The sequence below is a fragment of the Rhinolophus sinicus genome, linkage group LG17 (genome assembly GCF_036562045.2).
Source record: "Rhinolophus sinicus isolate RSC01 linkage group LG17, ASM3656204v1, whole genome shotgun sequence".
Taxonomy (NCBI): domain Eukaryota; kingdom Metazoa; phylum Chordata; class Mammalia; order Chiroptera; family Rhinolophidae; genus Rhinolophus; species Rhinolophus sinicus.
Window position 1 is genome coordinate 5,618,782 of NC_133766.1, and position 18,585 is coordinate 5,637,366.

General features: G+C 40.9%; 1 long non-coding RNA gene across 2 annotated transcripts in view; it reads left to right on the forward strand.

The window, feature by feature from the left end:
• The first annotated feature begins 2,892 nt into the window (after positions 1–2,892).
• Positions 2,893–18,585, forward strand: part of LOC141569361 (uncharacterized) — a 366,511-nt gene continuing 350,818 nt past the window's right edge. For both annotated transcript variants that reach the window (XR_012492902.1, XR_012492903.1), the window contains exon 1: positions 2,893–3,073. This is a non-coding gene — a long non-coding RNA (uncharacterized LOC141569361). The remainder of the gene's footprint in view (positions 3,074–18,585) is intronic.

Consider the following 18,585-nt stretch of genomic DNA (forward strand, 5'->3'; position numbering starts at 1 on the left):
TCTTTGATCCACGTACTTTTTTACAGAGAGAGTGAACTTGGCTGCCTCTCAAATTGAACATCCCTCAAGCTGAACTCATGGTCCTCCCCTGCCATCCTGCCTGCTCCCCCTTCCCCCTTCTGCAGTTCAGTACATGACATTGCCCATCACCTCCTTGGCCAGGCCAGAGATCCTGGGGTTATTTGTGTTGACTACATTTCCTTCACCCCTCCATCCAACCCATTATTAAGTCCTCCACTTTCATGCTTTCCCTCCTTCACATTACTTTTCCACCCTGGTCCTCTTTTACCTGCTCTTCCTGCTCCATGCTTGACCTCCATCCATTTCCCTGCTCCTGGAATGTTCTTTTATAATCACACACTTGATGTGTCTCTCTCTTCATTGCTATGGCTTTTCATGGACTTAGAGTTTAACTTCAAATTTTTAATGACGCTTACCTACCCATCTGGCCTCCAGGTACCTGTGCAGCTCCCCTGACTCTGTTGCCTGACTCTGATGGTCCACGGGTTTACAAATGTGGGATTTGTTAGAGGCCTTATGGGGGTCAGTCCCGTCCTCAGTCCAGTGGTCTCAATACCATATTACCCGTTCAAGGCTGAATCCTTGAACTGGTTCCCACTGTGGGAATGGTGTGCAGGACCTACATTCAAAGGACAGAGGAGGGGTGAGGAGCCTCTTTTTGCCTGGGTCCCACTCACAGGTCACTGTGTGGTAGCGTCCTCTCAATGACCTTTTACAGATGACCTGCAACAATGGTCTCCTTCACCTTTTCTGAAAGAGGTATAAAGCCTTCCTGAGTATTTGGCTGTGCTAGTAACTTGAAAACTACCGTCTCATTTTCATTTTGGAAAACTATGCAGACGCTTAGGTGTGGAATCTAAACAAGCAGTACTTGACATTTATTCTGTCTTCAGCTTGAATTTAAGTACGCTGGGCTTAAACCTGTGTTTTAATTAAGAGCCTTAGTGCTTTTCCAAGAGTCTGTTGGAACCAATAGTTCACCTTCAAATCCTTGACTTTGACAAAACATTTAAGTTTCTCTAAAAAATTATATATGAGAAGAGAAAAAGAGGGAGAGGGAGAGACTACAGATTTCAGCAATAAATACAAGAATTGACTTGAGGGGGAAAAGAGTGGCAAGTGCAGTGACCAGGGCTTAATTCACGTGGAATGAAGAACTCCTGGATGATGACATCATCAAGTGAATGAAGGTCCTTGGTTGGTGGCTTCTTGAGAAAAGGGTACTCCATGCCTCGAGGCATGGAATTTGGTTCCAAATGTGTCATTCTCTCTGGCATGTCTATTTTTCATTTTCCTGCCTAAAACTCAGTGAGACCGCATGGTTGTTCTTTTATTTCTACCTGTATTTATTTTGTTGTTCTTAAAACAACTTAGTGCTTGAAAGATATTGGGGATATCTGTTTCTTCTCCGAGTGGGTGGAGGAGGCAGAGGTCACCATGGGTATCCCCTGCGCCACCGGTTTCTGCATGAGAAGACACCTGCTTCAGCAGACAGGCGGTAAACACGCTGAGCAGCTAAAGCCCTTTCTTTTGATGTCTCTCGTTCACGCTTGTTTGCTGAGCGTTGATTTCCACTGCAGATAGAAGGTGTCGGAGCTTGTCACTCTTTCCCTCTATTTGTCAACTTTTACTTTTTGTTTAATCAGGCAACCCCATGGGGGTGGAATGTTATTCACTGTTCCAAGTAGTGCACGATCAAACAACTTGAGGAGGCTTGCAGAGTCCCAGGTACATAGAATGGTCATGCCTCAGCGCTCCGCAGCTGCAAATCAGATCAGCTTTGCAGGCTGAACTCTTACTCTTTATGAGGTTGGGGAATGAGGTGTGGGGGAGAAGAGATGAGAACATTGCTTTCTTCTTTTCTGCTAGCCTAGGCATTTGTCTTTAAGATAGCTGCAAAATGCCCGAGAGGGTAATCTGGCTTTGAAGTCTGTACCCAACCCTCTCCCCACACCCATACCCAATCGATGCTGGGTGGACCCAGCAGATGGGACTGGCTGCTTGGGGTAATTTCGTTCTTTATCCTTGCTTGTACGTCCCTTCTGAAACTTCCTTCTCAACAGGAGAGGCTGCATTTGCTTAATAGAAAAATTGCGTTCTGTAGTGTGTAGGTTAAAGAATGAAATGAAATGATCAGAAAAAGGCCAACCCATTTCATTGAGGAGAGAGCGATCCTTCTTTTACACTTGGGACTCAAGCCCTTGGGATTGGTATGACAGAGGAAAATTGCTCTGTACAATTGAAAAATGAAATTCAATCCAAGCAATGAACAGCTTGTAAGAGAGAAACAGAGTAGCTCACGTGCTCCTCCATTTTAACTTCAGCAACCAGAGTGTCCTTTAAAAAACATAGATCACACCACCCCCTGTGTTAAGCCTTTCAGTAACTTTCTGTTGCTCTAAAGATAAAATCCAAACTCTTGCCTGTGGCCTTCTTCCCCCATATGGTCTGGCCCCTGCCGACTTCCCCAGTCTCATCTCATGCTAGCTTCCCCATCAATATGCAAGGTCAATTTGGAAATTAAGTCTCAGACTCAGCTTTTGATTTCTTGTGCCTTTTTTCTTTATTTTTCATTTTTTTTCAGTTGACCACTACTCTGTAAGCACAAAACCATTCCTATCCTTTGCTATTTATTATAAGTGGAGCTCTTGTGTGGGTAGTGGTAAGTATTTCCTCACAAGATATCCGAGTACTTTGTACTGAGTAGCTCAGTCATTTAAGCAATTGCTGGGAAACTCCTGGGTAAAATATATGCCTAGGTCTTCGGAAGGTCAAGGGCAGAACTGAAGTTCGTCCGCTCAGCCCTCCTTATTCTTTATCAGGAACTCACAAAGAAAACTCATTACTTCCTCTCACTAACAATGAGTCAGGCCCAAATCAACATTTAGTGGGTGGGGACAATGGGTGCTTCTGTCAGAGTAAGTCTCAAGGAGTCCCATTCCTGATTTGAAGTGATCCCCATGGGTTCACACTAGTCTCTCAGAACCTTATCCCTTTGATTTTCCTGGAAGCCTTTGGGAAGCCTTGGGAAGTCTCTGGGAGGTTCCATTAGGTGAGTGAACCTGGATTGCACGTGTGCATGGGGAGGGTGGGAGGGTGGGCGGAGAGTGAGGATGGAAGAAGGAGGAAAGTGGGTGGGTGACAATTAACATTGATTTAAAAAATCAGATTCTGGTTTTGTGAGCAATTCCTTAAAAGGCAAAGTCCTGCAGTTTGTGAATATTTGCATAACTGTTCATGAATACCTGGGAGGACTGAATCACCGGAATGTCATGGGGGTTGATTATTTCTATTAACACTAGTGGAATCTTTCTGTGGTGGGCAGGGCCTGCCTGATCCCCCATAACAAGTTGTCACGTCGGGGACAGATGCTCCTTCATTTCTCGCAGTTGATTAGGGGTTGTGGTGCTCATGGACATTGATGACTCCGGAAGCTTCCAGAAGTAAGATGGGGGGAAAGGAAAGACCCTACTCAAGATCTTCCTTTCCCTAGGATCGGAAAGAACTCGGACAATATCTAGACGGAAGCACTTATAATATTCTTCAAAGCCATTAAGAACGATTTGTTCGTAATTCTCACTCTTCCTACTTTAAAAAAAAAAAAAAATGTTTGGACAAAACATGTTTTTAAAAAACCTGTGGCACAGGACAGCTAAAATAGTATAACAGAAACTATTTTAAGGGAATAGAGGCCATGTTAACCAAAGTTGGGATGATATTGTCTGTAGAATCAGGTACCACATTGAGTAGCTCTGATCTTCCTGGCAGCCTCAGCAAGATAACAACAACTGAAAAACAGAGAGATAGTTCTTGTTATTTGATAAAGGGAATCATAAAAATCTATTGGAGTATTTTTTTGGCATGAAATCCCTAAGAGAAGTTAATTTGGGGAGTTTCTTTATAATGAATAAAGAAATGGTCATGCCTGCAGAGCTGTCCTATAAATCAATGTCTCTTCCATACATGATCATTCAAAATCCACAGGCATAATATTAAGTTGTGCTCATTGCAGGAATTCGTATGGACACCTAAGCTAATATGTTTTCTTTAGAGAGTATCTAATTTGAGACAGAATTAGAGTAGCAAGAGTTTATTGCTGCAGTTCTTAACTTTCTTATGCTATGAACCTCTTTTTTAAAATAGTATTTTATGTACATAAAACAAAGTACAGAGGATTATAAGGAAATAAATTATATTGAAGTATATCTATGTCACTGTGTATGAAAAGTTGTGCTATATTAATGCATGTTAACACATTAAATGACGAGGTATATCGGCTGGTCTGCAAACAGAGTTTAATATAGTGATGAATGCAAACACTAAACATTCGTATAACTAACGTGGTAAGAAAAGTATCTGTGATATCTATTAGCAGTCAAAGATACTGCTAATATTACTGTGGTTTATTTTCTGCGTTCATAAAATAATACATTAAATACCAGTTCAAAAGTAATAAAAATCAAGATGCATTTTTCCCCCATCCAACTTCATGGAGCCACTCTATGCTATCCCTGGGCTCCTGGAGAGTCAGAAGATGCCAGGTTAATGACCAGTGACTTAGAGGAATGAAAATAGGCAAAGTAAACCCATCTTCATTTGTTTTTGTCAGGAGCTTGGCAGAAGTCAATCCAAGATTGATGGAGTGACTTTAGTAAAGATTTGTTTTGTGTGTGCATGAAGGGAGATTCACCAGCTTTAGAGAAGAAACAATGTTGATGTGATATTATAAAAGCATTTTTCTGTCTTCTATTTGATTTTCTTTGATTTCTTAATTTTTCATTATGTCTTGAATGACTCTCTAACCACCATGAAAACTGTTTTATTTGTATCTCATACTTTGACCCAAAGATAAAATATAGTTGTTGATGTTAGAATATATGAAAGAATGAGTGAACAAATTTGCGTTTGATATTCTTTTTCTCTAGCTTCAGTTCTTCCAATAAGTCTTTCTCCAAGCAATCCATAAAATTGATTAGACTGAATTTCCTTTGTTTTTACCTCTCCAATCTATTGCCTTGTAGAGCTTCAAAAGCTTTTAGCAATGGAAACAAAAAAAAAAGAGGTTGTACCATCAGTACTTGGCTCATGAAAAATTACTGAATTTAAGAAGGACAATAACAAATGACAGTTTGGTGTTCAGAAACTCAAGACAAGTGAGGCCTCTTCTTCTGCTCCCCTTTTTGTTTTCCATGATTCATAGTTGAGCATGCAAAGATGGGGAAGGAAACAGTGGGAAAAGGGGAAAGCAAAAGGGTGGTGAGAAGAAGTAATCGTACGAGGAAGAGTAGGAGAAGAAAAGGAAAGTAATCCCTCCTTGTGCTGAAGATTCACTACCATTGCATCATTCACATGGATCATGTAGAACTGCTGTGTGCATATATATCTGTGGGGTGGTGGGGTGGCTAGAATGCGTTATCTCAAAGTGTAGACCAAGGACCATCTGCGGTATTTATTTCAAATGTGGTTTTCTGGGCTCCCTCCCAGTCTACTCAATCAAAAATCTGTGTAGGACCCAGGATTGTGCATTTTAATTAGCTTTCTTAAAGTTGGAGAACCACTGATTTTGATGAGAGAGAAGAACTTGGTTGACTCTTGCTAAAGCAAAGTAGATCTAATTCCCCTGTCTACCCACCCCCCCTACCCCCCCAATCAGCCAGGAAAGAAATCTGTTCCTCCACTCACAAATACCCACACTGCACTGAAATTCAGGGATTTTGACATTTGGTAATCTGATTTATACAAATTTGCCAAAACTGATGAAAGAAAGCAAGCCATGGTGGGAAAATGTTGGTTTAGGTTCTGTTCCTGAACCTTTAATATACAAGGGTTGTGACCTTAGATATGTAACTTGACCCTCTGGGTCTTTATCTCTTTAACTAGAAAATAAGGATTTTGAACTAAGTGACTTCCAAGGCTGCCCATAGCATTAACACTGTGAGTCTAAGAAGGGGGTCCACCCTGTTTGCTCGGCTGCTTATAGTCCATCTCCATAGTGTCACCCCTTCATGGCGCATCTAGGGACTTCGAGGCTCGGCAGCAGTGACATCTCCTGAGGGAATCCTCCATGCACCTCCAGGGAGACACCTGAGAGGCAGGTCTAAAACATAAACTAGTTGCTACTTCAGCAGCGTAGGTCTCTGGAGAGAGGTAGGATCAGAACAGTGCTGAAGGTCATCCAGCAGGCACGATCTTCTTCCAGTGTTTTTCACAACAGCGTGTGTGCAGATAAACTGACTGGCCCATAGTTCAACAGTTGAACTTCTTAATATACTGTAATAATGGCTCTTCATAAAATAGTACTCAGTCGATGTGAGGATTAAGTTATTTTCGGACTTACCCCCTAGAGCCATGTGTAAACCTCCCAAAAGGTATTATTTTTCTCCCTCTTGACAGAAGAGGTGTTGGCGCCATTTAGAGCTTTACCTTTCATCTTCCTCCCCTCATGCCTCAGCAGGGTTTCCTATCCTCACCCCATCCTCTCCCTCCTGCGAGCCACTCTCATGTGGTGGAAAAAATGCAGAGACTCATCTTGTTTTGACACTCTGGGGAGACCTAAAGGACAAACAGAAAACCAAATATCATAATTGAAAAAAATAGTTGAAATTATTTTGAATAGTCAATGAGAAAACCATGTAGCAAAACCCACATCAAAAGCCCAGCTGGTGGGGTATACCTTTCAGATTCCGTTCGCACGGAGGCGATGGACAAGTAGGCCATGGAGGTGGAGATGTGTTTGGAGAAAGATAGAAAAGGTCAGAGTGATAGTGAAATAAAAAAAAAAAGAAAGAAAAAGTGGATTGAAGAGCAAATATGAGAAAGAGTATTTCCATCCCAGAGACTAAAGAGTTTAGCTTCCAAGGGACATACGTGACTTCGTATAGTCATCTTACTTTGTGAGAAGACAGTTTTGAAAAGTCTTTTTGGTGGATCTCACTGGAAACTATTTTGAACAGTTTCCTCTTCTTGGGACTTTTTTTTTTTTTTTTAAAGGATGATTAAATCCCGCAGTTCCACTTTAGAAAAGGGTGATTTTGTAAGTTTGACTAAGTGAGCAATGAGCAATTTCAGCATAGTTGGGGATAGGGACATTTGGGAACCTTTTTCCCTTTCCAGGTGGAATCTGTGCTTGGAGACAGAAAAGTTCTAAAATGGCGTCACACAGGTCTCCCAATGATGCTGTGGGTTCGTTTGTGATCAACCTCTCTCCCTCTTGGCCAGTGTGCTATGAGCAGTGTGTCTGCCAGGCCACATTGTCCCAATGTGTGCTTTGACTCTGCTTTTCCTGGCAATGTCCATCAATGACTAGACGTTTTTTTCTGTGATGTCACCAGAGATCCAGAAATGACTATGTCTCGGCAGAGGAAACAATCAAAAATCCATAGGGAAAACATGTAATCAATTCCTGGGCCAGGAGTCATTCTATAATAATATATCTCACCTCTGAAATCAGGTACAACAGTCATAGTTGCCCTCCTGAGTTCATGTTGTCTATCTAGTGACCTCTTAGCCCTGTGAGTGTGATTAGATGAGGTAATTGAAAGGCGATGCCATTGAGAGTACGAGGATTAAGAGAAAGGACTAAGCAGCAGCTTCTAGCTAAAACCAGAGGGAAAGAGGCATTTCCCTCCATTTGGGATGTTGGCATGTGAAGGCTGTAATTTGTATCGATAGCTGGTAGTTTGGTGGCTGGAGAGCTCTGGGTCAGATCTTAACTCTTACGAATAACGTGACATGGGGCAATTTTATGAGTCCCCATTTTCTTATCCTTACAGCAGGGATAATGCTAGTACATACATGCATCAGTTAAGACACCTTTGGTTGTAAGTAACAGAGAACTCCAGCTCGCTTAAGGGAAATGTATTGGCTCGTGTACCTGTGAAGTCCTCAAGTAGGTATAATTTCAGGTGTGGTTTGACCCAGAGATTCACAATGTCATCAGGCGTCTAGTTTCATTTCTCTGCAGTTCTCTTGCTCTGTCTTCCTCCATGTATCGGCTATAGCTTCAGGCTGTCTTTGCCTTAGGGAAGCCACATTGGAGGTGGCAGTTCTAGAACTTGACATCCTCCCCTCCCACTACCTAAAAGAGGAGAGAGTCTCTCCTAGTACTTCCTTTGTTCTCAGCAAATGTCTCCTGTCTCCAATTAGCTCATGAGCACACTCGGAACAATCGTGGGCCAAAGGGGTGGGATGATAGAGGTCAGGCTCACTTCCGGAGTTGAGGGTGGGGTCAAACCAACATCAACCACCACGCAAAGGGTATAGGGCAGGCAGTTTCCCCAAAGAAAAATATGCGTGTTGTTCCAGGAAAAGGGGAACCTGATGCCGAGAGGTCACCAGAAACAGTGCCCTCACAGGGTGGTTGGAGGGCGCCTGACCTTTGGAAGGACGAGATAATTATAAGCAGTGATTCTGTTGGTGTCATCCCGGAGTCGTGGTTTCTGCCACCTCGCCTTTTCTTCTTCTTTCATCTGTAGTGTCTGCCTCTCCTATGTAACTAGTCTGGAGAACCGAGTTTTTGTCTTAGCTCTGTGTCTAATTAGCTGGGTGGTCTTGGCCATATCGCTCACTTCCTGACTGTCAGAAGAGAAGCTTGGATGAAGTATGACCTGAGGCTCCTTTCCAGAAATAAAGGGGCCTTTTTCTTTCTTTGGTCCCTCAGGAAACTAGATAATGTTAGTTAGGCTGCAGGGACCCCGCCTACAAGGTTCATGGTTTAATTGAAAGACAAACGGCTTTGAAGCCAGGCAGATGTGGATTTGAATCGCAGCTCTGCTCGTGCTGTGATTGTGAGGGACTGTTATCTCTGAGCTTTCACCTCCTTTACTGCACAAGGGGGAGGGTGGGAATAATACTGATTTTCAAGCTTGACTCACATGAACATGGGAGAGTTGGAATGAGGCACAGTTGAAATTCATACAACGGTAGAACAAATAGAATAGTGACTTGTATTTAGAAATGTATGTTGATGATTTCATTTGCTCTCATTTTTAATGTTTTATCACGTGTCTGATGACTACATATCCCGCTCTGGGATATTAAGACATTAAATTGAGGGCATGGAAAGCTAATTCAGGAGGGTATGTGTAGTGTTTCATAATGTGATATATCTCATATAGGGCTGTTATGAAGAATAAGTAAATATTCAACTAATATTGGTTACATACATTTCTATTTCTCATTTCTTTCCTTTTTTTTTTTCTGTCCCCGCACACACCTTTGGCTCACTCGTGCTACCTAGTGGCAATTGTGGGTATTACTTAAGCTTGATAGGGGCATCAGTCTTTTTTTTTTTTTTACCCCTTTATGGAGTTATTGAGGTATACTTACTGGCGATAAGTATACACCCCTGAGATCGTCACCACGATCAATGCTATATACATATCTATCACATCCAAAGGTTTCCTCCCATCCTTCTTACTTATTTTTCGTGATAGCAGCACTTAGCATAAGATCTACCATCTAAGCAACTTGCTAAGCATGCAGTGCGATATTGTTACCCATGGGCACTGTGCTGTACAGTAGATCTCTAGGACGTATTCATCTTGCGTAACTGAAACTTCGCACCCTTTGACTAACACTTCCCCATTTCCCTCTCCCCTGGCAACCACCATTTTACTGTGTGCGTCTATGAGTTTCACTTTTTAAATTGCGTATGTGAGTGGGATCATGTAGTATTTTTTCTTCTGTGCCTGGCTTATTTCACCTGGCAAAATGTCCTCCAGGTTCATCCATGTTGTCACAAATGGCAGGATTTCCTTCATCTTTAAGGCTGAATAATATTCCATTGTAGGTAAATGCACATTTTCTTTATCCATCTATCAGTGGTAGATATTTAGATTGCTTCCATGTCTTGACTGTTGTGAATAATGCTGCAGTGAACATGGAAATGCAGATTTCTCTTTGAGATCCTGATTTCAGGTCCTTTGGCTATCTTCCCAGAAGTGTGATACTTAGGAATGAACTTAACCAAAGAGACGAAAGACTTGTATACTGAAAGCTTTTAAACGTTGATGGAAGACATTAAAAAAGACACAAATAAATGTAAAGACATTCCATGTTCATGGGTTGGAAGAATTAACATCATTAAAATGTCCATGCTACCCAAAGTGACCTATAGTTTCAATGCAATCCCTATCGAAATCCCAGTAGCATTTTTTCCATAGAAATAGAAAAAAAAAATCCTAAAATTCATATAGAATCTCAAAGGACTTCAAATAGCCAAGGCAGTTTTGAGCAAGAACAACAATAACGGAGGCATCACACTTCCTGATTTCAAAATATATTACGAAGCTCCAGGAATCAAAATGGTGTATCATCAGTCTTCAAAGGAAGTGTCTGATCCCTGAAGCTGAACAGAGTCCGAAAATTGAGATTCTGCCTTATTCCAACTCTAGAGCACCCAGGGTGAGGTTCAATGCTAGGGAAGCTCAAAAGAAACCTGAACTCATAGTCCTTTAATTATTTCCCTGCCACTTGGGAGCTTCATGGGCAAGAGAAGGTTCCAGAGACTGGAACTTTGTAGCAAATTAGTAGTTCTTACCTAACAAGCCAAGTTGAGCTGATGAATATGAGTCTGAAAGACTGAGGGGAGCATAAGGTGGAGAGTGGGGGTTATTGAGCTGGTAGATGAGATGGACACTTAAGACAGCTCCCCACCTCCTCAAGACTGAGCATCATTAACGGTCAGACCCTTAGATGCCACCATGTGTCCAAACAGGGTGCTCTGCATGAGTATAAAAATTTGGTAACATACCAAACCTCCAGAGACTTTAAAATAGTACTTGTTTATGGTGTTCTATCACGTTTAGGAACAGGGCTACATCCTTTTCTAGGTCCACGCACTTTAGTAATAGAAAGGCTAGGATGCAGGATGCTCTTGGTTTCCAAAACAGTCAGCACTTCTTTTTACTCTCTAGGTGGAAAATAAAACAGAGGGAAGTCTGCCTGTGCCGTGAGGGTTAATTCCAACAGGACTGGAACTAACCTAAGCTGTTTTGCTTCAGTTCCTGCATGCACTGACCTGGTAAAGGCAGGAAACACACTGGTTACCGGTGTTGCTGCTTTAAGGAGTTTTGGCACAGTTCGTAGTGGCCTGTCAGCATTTGATAGGAATCAGAGCGATGATTTGCTCCTGGATTTAGTGAGACCTTTGAAAGGCTCTGCTGTGGGGCTGGTTACATAGCAGGGATATGCCCAGGTGATCAGCAAAATATAAAAACTCTCAGTAGAGATTTCATTTTGGGCTTCCTGATTCCTAGTTGTCCTGAGCATGTGTCACTGGAGAGAGAAAGTGTGTTCAGCCACAGTCCTTACAGAGTGGGGATAAGCGGGACATGAGCCTGACTTCTCCAGACCCCTACCTGTGAAAGCCAGTGGCAGTGGCATAGATCTCGACTGTCACCATATTGGATCCTTTCAGCATTCTCATTTTGGGTCCTGTGAATCTTTAGCAATCCAATGCTACTTAACTGCCACTGTTAGAGAGGGACTAACATTTTTCTGTTGTACAAAAAGCTCGTGCCTGCTGGATGACCTTTAGGACTGTTCTGATCCTACCTCTCTCCAGAGACCTACGCTGCTGAAGTAGCAACTAGTTTATGTTTTAGACCTGCCTCTCGGGTGTCTCCCTGGAGGTGCATGGAGGATTCCCTCAGGAGATGTCACTGCTGCCGAGCCTCGAAGTCCCTAGATGCGCCATGAAGGGGTGACACTATGGAGATGGACTATAAGCAGCCGAGCAAACAGGGTGGACCCCCTTCTTAGACTCACAGTGTTAACGCTATGGGCAGCCTTGGAAGTCACTTAGTTCAAAATCCTTATTTTCTAGTTAAAGAGATAAAGACCCAGAGGGTCAAGTTACATATCTAAGGTCACAACCCTTGTATATTAAAGGTTCACTAGTTACTAACTAGTAACTAGCTTACTAGTTACTAACTTTGTAATCTTGGGAAAGTTATCTAATTTCTCTACACAAAGGTTTTTAGGCTATGAAATCAAGACAGTCATAGTATTTACTATAGCTATCCAACATAATTAAACTACGAATCAAATGAGGTATGTGTGAAAGACCAAGGTTCACTTTAAAGCATCATGTAATGATTTATTATCACAATGATTATTTGAAGTACTATTAGAAAGGGTCTTGGTAATAGTGGTAATACTTTGAGGTGATTTCAGAATAATTAGCCAGTGTGGAGTGTAGAAACACCTGGAATTGACGTATAGGGTCAGGAAAAGTCAACTTTTGAAAAAAGAAAATCAACTGATAATTGGTGTATTTTGCTGAGCCACTTGGAAAAGTAGCCTCCTCTAAGGAATAATTTCTGTGTTGCTGATGCAAATTTAAGAAATAGCCAAGTACAAATAGGAAAGTTAAATGTAACGAATTTTTACTGATTAAACCGTGCATTTTCATCACAGACAAAAAGAATAAATAAGATAGTAAGTAATTTTCCCTTTTGCTAGCATGATTTCTGGTTGTAGATACCAGTGATGGGTATCAAATGTTAGAGCTTGGAGGAGCCATACAGGACGTCTAGTCCGTCTCATTCCTTTACTGTGAAGATATTTTAATGATGAGGACACTGATCCAGGCAGGTGATGTGACTTCTCTAAGATCAGAGGCAACTTACTAGCAGAATAAGAGTAAAACTCAGATCTTCTGACTGCCCATCTCATGTTCTTTTAGGCCCTGGGCCGTCCCGGGGTGAAGAGTAGGGAAGGCCTTTTCCAGTAAGGACTTCAGTGGAGGAAACAGGGAACTAACAAACAGTACTAAAAGAATGTGATGAGAGATATAACAATCATACGAGGGGCACGCGTGCTTTGGGAAAACGTTAGAAGAGAGCATTTGTTCCTCCCGAAAGGGGCTAAGGAAGGCTTTATAGGACACCTTCTCATGTCAGTAGTGATGTTTTCAGCACTCTGAAATAACAGGGGCCTCCCAGGAGTCCTACTAGTGTGATGGCCCATGGCTATTGGGTAGCAGGTGTAAAGAGACTTGGGTCCCTGAGGCACTGAGATGGAAATTCTCAGAACCAGAATTGAGACAAAGGCTACCTTTGTCTGTCTCTGTAGAGGGTGGTGGAGAATTCCCCAGGATGGTGAGAAAATCACCCTGAGGCTGTGCAGAGAGAACTTTTGTTTCGTCTTGGACACCTGTTTCTGTTGGTCAACAGTGGCTCTCGGTCCCTTGAATCCCCTGCACTAGGCTGTAACCGCTGGAGGCTAAAAAGAACTCTAGGAAGGAAAGTGACATTTACTGAACTTCTGATGTAAGCAAACATTGTGCTAGATGCTTTATAATGTTATTTACTACTTACCACAATGCTTGGGGTAGAGTTAGGTCTGGGTTTACTAGAATCCCAGGCGTCCTTAATGTCCTCCACACCCTTTGCTCATTTTATGAATGTTTCATGTGTGTCAGCAAGAGAGAGTTTCTCTAATTTCTCTTCCTGACCTGGAACCTTGTTGGGAACCCCAGCCAGATTTTTAGTTAGGAAATTGGAAATGACTTCTATGTCTACCAATGGAGAAATGGCAGAGTAAGTCACGAACTACCAAAATAAATACCTGAAAACCTGACTATGATATGTTTTTATCAATTTCAGTCTAATATGCACAGTATGATCTCATTAAAAAACAGTGTGTGTGTGTGTGTGTGTGTGTGTGTGTCTGAAATTATATAACAAACTGGTAACTGTGGTTTCCTTGGGACAGGTAGGCTAGAAGGGTGCTGGGAACAGAAGGCATATGTTTTTATTTATATAATTTTCATGTGATAATATGATGAGTGGATTTAACTTTATTGTGGTGTTTTTTTTTAAATAAAAGTAGGTGATGAAAGTCCCTTTCATCCCCATTTTGCACCATGGGTTTCAAATCAGAATCCTTGGTAACATCTTGATGTAACAGCAGAAATTTTGGGGAAGTGATTCACTTCCTTTTAACCCTCTCTTTGTTAGAACCCTCCTCTCAAACGCTGTGGCGCGACAGGTGGGGACCTGCCACCTGCCAAGGAGACACACAGTTCTGTCTGTCCAGTGTTGCCTTTGGACCTGGCTCAGGCGCATGGACTTGTTTGATTTTGGAAAACTTCCCTTGTATTTGAGGTTACTTGGTGGATTCTATAGCTGTATTTAGACAGAACTGACTTTGACTACAACTGAGGCTATTATCTGTGACCTCAGCATGTAGGAATGATGTCCTTGTCATATGAATGAAGCAGCTCGGAGAGATTAAACAGGTCACTGACATTGAAGAGGGCTTTGAAATAGTCTTTTTGGAGAACTGAGTTTATGTACCTGCTAGACCATGAAATAGAAATATGTGATAAATGGATGAAACGAGACAAAGTGAAATAAGACTGGTCATACAAAACCTTATTTTTGATCATTTCAGTGTTGATTTAAGTTCTGGGTGATTTTTGTCTGACTTATATTTATGACAATGAATAGGGGCAGCTGTTAAATATCGTTGGTGATTTGCCTTTAAAACCAAAAATTAAGGAGAATAGTCACTTAAGTGTCTTGATCAATTTAATTGAAGCGATCCTGAGATTTCAATGTGAACTGTTAAGATTTGCAACTGCTTCTCTGACTTGATTTCTAAAGTTCTGGCTCCGTCAACGTGTATGTTTCATAACCTTGACCAACTAGTCATTTTCCTTCTCTGGGGCTTCAGTGCTCTGACCTTATGTAAATTGAAGCATTAGAACCGAATAAGACCCAAGTCTGCTTGATTCTCGGTGGTTCTCCTCAGTTCAGTTCATTTACCCTATTCATTAAATTTATTTCCAGAGCTCCTCTGAATACTAATGTCAAAATGGTATAAATACCTTATATAAAATAATAGAGTGGTTTATAAGTGCGAATAGATTACATGCTTGCTTGCACTTTATACTGAGTTCTTACTGAAGTTGCAGTTTGTCAGGAATTTGCACAAAAGCTGTATTTGTTGGTCTGATTCATGCTATGCCAGTATTTCAAAAATACTATGCAGGAGTCTTAGATTAATATAATGCTTCCTCGGAAAGAGAAAAGGATACCTTTTCCAAATTATATTTATTTGGATCGAAGAGGGAAATTCTTAAATAAAAGCTATTGCAAAATTCTGCAGGAAGAACTAGAAATGGGGAAGACGGACTTGCTAGTTTTCCTCTTCGGCATGTAACTGTGCATTCCAAATGGTTCTGAGTAATAAAGACTTGGATCCATTGGGATAAGTCGCCGTATTTATTTCACCCAAAGAGGCAACATGTCACCTTCATCATCATTCTCAGTAAAAATGAAATCGGTGATCTCCTTGACACATCCTTCCATGTTCTGTGGTTCTCTACATAGTATAAATCACAGAATAATAGTAGTAGAATTTCAGAGCTGACGTGGACTTGAGGGACACCGTGTTCAAACCAGCTCGTTTTATTTCATAAAGATTGCTCGAATCCCAATGACAGTAAGTTTCTAACAGTGGAGAAACACAAGGATATAATTATATCCCCTTGCTTTTCCCCGTATTATTTTAAATGCACATACATTAACATTCACTCTATTTAGTCTATAGTTCTGAGTTTTCACAAATGAAGTCCCATAATTAACACCAAAATCAAGCTATAGTATGGTTCCATCACCCCCAAAATTCCTCGCACAGCTCAGGGATTGTCTACTCCTCTTCCCACCATCACCCTCTAGCAACCACTGCTGTGTTCCCTGTTCCTGTAGTCTGGCCTTTCCCAGAAGGTCATAGAAATGGAATCCGGCAGTATTCAGCCTGCCTTCCATCACTTAGCAGAGCGCACTGATTTGAGACTCCTCCCTGCTGTTGTGCGTATCAGTACATACGTTCCTTTTTGTTCCATTGTACGGTTATAGCACAATCTCTTTATCCGTTCACCAACTGAAGGACACGCGGTTTCCCCCCAGTTTTTAGAGATTGTGAATAAAACTGCTGTAAACATTTACAAACAGCTTTTACTGTGAACATTTTGTGTTTGGGGGGGGGCATAAATACCTAGGAGTGGGATTGCTGGATTGTATGATATGTTTGTATTTCACTTTGTAAGCCAGGGTCAAATTGTTTTCCAAAATGGCTGTATCATTTGCTTTCTGACCAGAAATATATGAGCGTTCCAGCAGTCGGTGTTGTCAATTATGGTTGTATTTTATATTTTAGGATTCCACTAGGTGAGTAGTATGTCTCATTTCCCTAATGACTTACGATATAGTGAATCTTTTCATGTACTGATTTGCTATCTTGGATCTTCTTTTGTGAAATGTCTTCACCAAAGACATTTTTAAACTGGATTACTTGTTTTCTTATTGTTGAGTTTTGAGAGTTCTTAATTTTGGATATAAGTTCTTTTTCAAATATATGATTTGCAATTACTTTTTTAGTCAGTAGGTGTTTTTTTTTTTGGTCTTGTTTTTTTTGCTTAACAGTGTCTTTTGCAGGGCAAATATTTTTTATTTTGGTGAAGTCCAATTTATCATTTTTTCCTTTTTTGGTCATGCTTTTAGTGCCATATCTAACAACTCCTTAACTCAAAGTCACAAAGATCGTCTCCTTGAAGTTTTATGGTTTTATATTATACATTTAAGTCTTTGTTCCATTTTGAGTTAACCTTTATACATACATATATTTGGTACAAGAAAAAGTTCGTTTTCCTGGATAGGAATGTACAATTTTCCTAGCACTGTTTGATAAAAAGAGCATTGTTCCTCCAGTGAACTGTACACCTTTGTCAAAATCCATTAATTTCATACGGATGGGTCTATGTCTTGACTTTTTAGTCTCTTCCATTGATTTAGGTGTTATAATGACCCTCTGTCAGTAACACACTGTGTTTATTATTATAGCTTTATAGCAGGATTTCTCAACCTCAGCGCTGTTGACATTTTGGGGCAGATAATTGTTGTGGGAGGAATCACAGGCTGTTTAGCAGCATTCCCCGCCTTTACTTACTGGATGCTAGAGCATCCCCTGAATCATGACAATCAAAAGCGTCTCCAGACATTGCTAAATAGCACCTGGCAGGAAAAAAACACCTCTGGTAGAGAATCACTGATTTATATAGTAAATCTTGAAAATCAGGCTTAATTCTTTTTAAAAACTGTTTTGGCTCTTCTGGTTCCTTTTCATTCTCATGTAAATATTAGGATCAGCTTGTCGATTTCTATAAAAAATCCTGCTGGGATTTTGACTGGGATTGCATTGAATCTATACGTCAGTTTGGGAAGCAGAGACATCTTAACAATAGTTAGTCTTCCAATCCATAAACACAGTGTATCCCCACATCTACACAGGTCTCTTAAATTACTGTTGTGTTGTTTTTAAAAGGTTCTCTGTGTTTATATATGTGACCTATGTGTGTGTGTGTATATATATACATATATGATATATATATATATATATACACACACACATATATATATATGTATGTATATATTATATCCTGTGTACTCAGAGATAAATTCAGGACATGTTGCTTTATCCACAGAATTAGACCTCCTTCTTCAGATCTTTCCTCTCCTATATTTCCCCCAAACCCTCTGACTTCCGCTCCTTTTCCTGGAAAGATAAGGATTAACTTGAATTGCTAGTGACCGCATTACCCATAATTTTGCACCACTGGGGTGAACCCTCAGAGCAAAATGGTGAGAGCAAAGAGAGAGGCGAACAAAATTGACTCCTCTCCTCGTTTTGAACCACAAGATTCCCTTTTTGTGTTTCCACTGGCCAGAAATCTGGATTTTTGTTTCCCTCAGAGTTGTAGGTGTTAAAGCCACTGCTGCAAAGTGGTGACTACATTATGGTTCATGATTTAGGTTGCCCTTGGTGCAGGACTGGAAGGTCATCAGTGGGAGATGTGGGCTGTAAGGGGCTTGCTCCACCTTGGCTGGCAGTAGGAGTCATTTATAACTATTCACATTTGCATTAATTCTTAATTGCTCACAGTGTCTGTCACCTGGGAGATGGTCAAAAATTGTTTGTAGAATGAATGGATACATGAAGAAAAAAGAAGAAAAGGAGAAAAGAAAAGGAGAAAAAAAGAAGGAAGGAAGAAGCAATAAAGGAAAGAAAGAAAATAGATAGATAGATTTGAAATGTTTGTGGTTCCTACCAGATGGCAGTGTCTTTAGGCATAATTCTACATTATGGCCACTAGATGACAGTAGAAGCAAATGCCCACTTTTGTGATCTTTAAAAAATACATTAAATAATGATTGACAGGCTACTGTGAGTAAGGTAGTTTGTTAGAATCATTGGAGAGAGGAATGGGGCACAAAGATAATAAGAGGCAATTTCTGCCTTTCAGGAGTTCACAAGTTCACAGAAAGGTAGATTAACTATAATAGGAATTAGATTGTGGTAATCCTACAGTAGGACTATAAACTAATACTACAGTAAGACAGGAGAGAGGGATTCATGCTGACCTCAGAAATTGAAGAAGTCTTCACAGAAGTCGAGTTAGAGCTGGACCTTGAAGGCTGAGATAGGATGCTGGGAGAGGAGGAGGCATTTTAGATAGAGGGTCCAAGTCTGGGAAGAATGTTTAGAGAACAGTAA